The sequence below is a fragment of the Lygodium microphyllum genome, chromosome 10 (genome assembly GCF_053477565.2).
Source record: "Lygodium microphyllum isolate KBCC chromosome 10, Lygodium_microphyllum_v1.1.10, whole genome shotgun sequence".
NCBI lineage: Eukaryota > Viridiplantae > Streptophyta > Polypodiopsida > Schizaeales > Lygodiaceae > Lygodium > Lygodium microphyllum.
In genome coordinates this window covers 122,282,209-122,283,512 of record NC_141144.1, presented here as the reverse complement: position 1 = coordinate 122,283,512, position 1,304 = coordinate 122,282,209, and positions in this window count along the sequence as shown.

The window sequence follows — 1,304 nt, the reverse complement described above, 5'->3', positions numbered from 1 at the left end:
ATGTTCTCTAACAAACGCCTAGACTTCCTTGTGAAAACTTGCTAGCTCAGTCAAACATGCAAGCATGTATTCCAAGAGGATGGTATTCATGGGATTTTTCTCAATCAAATAGGAAAGCATGCATTTGAAGATGATGGTATGCATGGGATTTTTTTGAAATCTAGATGGACATATAAAGGAGTTAGGTGGGTTATATTGCATCTTCTTTATGTTATCATCCACAAATAATATCATTGTAGGGCTAAAGTGTGGCCAATCAATATCATCAAAATATTTTAGAAATTGTGGCTTCACCCTAAATCTTTCCCAAAGAATGAATTATGATAACAAACGCTCGGAAGGTATCATTTTCCTACGATCATCCATAGTCTCTCTAGAAGAAGACATAAAAGTGCGACATATTCTAAAGAATATATGTGAACTTACTTACTAGAAATCTGGATCTTTACGTCTCTTGCATCTCTTTTTCTTCAAGTATATTTGGTAAATGCCTTCTCATTGGAGGGAAATTCACCTCTTGCTAGTCAAGGAAGATAGGACATGTATGGTACACCTCCTCATTCCATTGTTCCTCAATTTGGTCATCCTTATATATGAGCTACTCCTCCTTCAAGTGCACCTAATCCTTGCATTTCCCTTGCAAAGTTTGCAACACCCCCTTCTCCAATTGCACATACATGAACCTACCATTCATAGTTCTATTACATATAGAGAACGCAACGATAAGATACCATTACAAATATACATCTATAGAAAAATACCAAGTTATGCATGTAGAGAAATCTCCATGTTGCTAACTTGCATGACTTCTAAGACTCAATATTATCATTTGGTTAGAAATTCTCTTTATCCCACATGTAAACTAGAAGAAAAAATGTTTGTCCATTTGAATGTTGTAGTAATTTCCTCATTAAAAATGTGTGTGTGTGTGTGTGTGTGTGAGAGAGAGAGAGAGAGAGAGAGAGAGAGAGAGAGAGAGAGAGAGAGAGAGAGAGAGAGAGAGAGAGAGAGAGAGAGAGAGAGAGAGAGTGTGTGTGTGTGTGTGTGTGACTTTGTTACCATCTCTCTAAGGGAACACAATTTTTTTTTCACTAGATAGGGTTGCTAATAACCCCTTCTCAACCCTCCTCCCTCCCATCCCCCCCCCCCCCCACAGAGAGAGAGAGAGAGAGATAGAGAGAGAGAGAGAGAGTGTGTGTGTGTGTGTGACTTTGTTATCATCTCTCTAAGGGAACAATTTTTTTTTTTCACTAGACAGGGTTGCTAATAACCCCTTCTCAACCCTCCTCCCACCCATCCCCCCC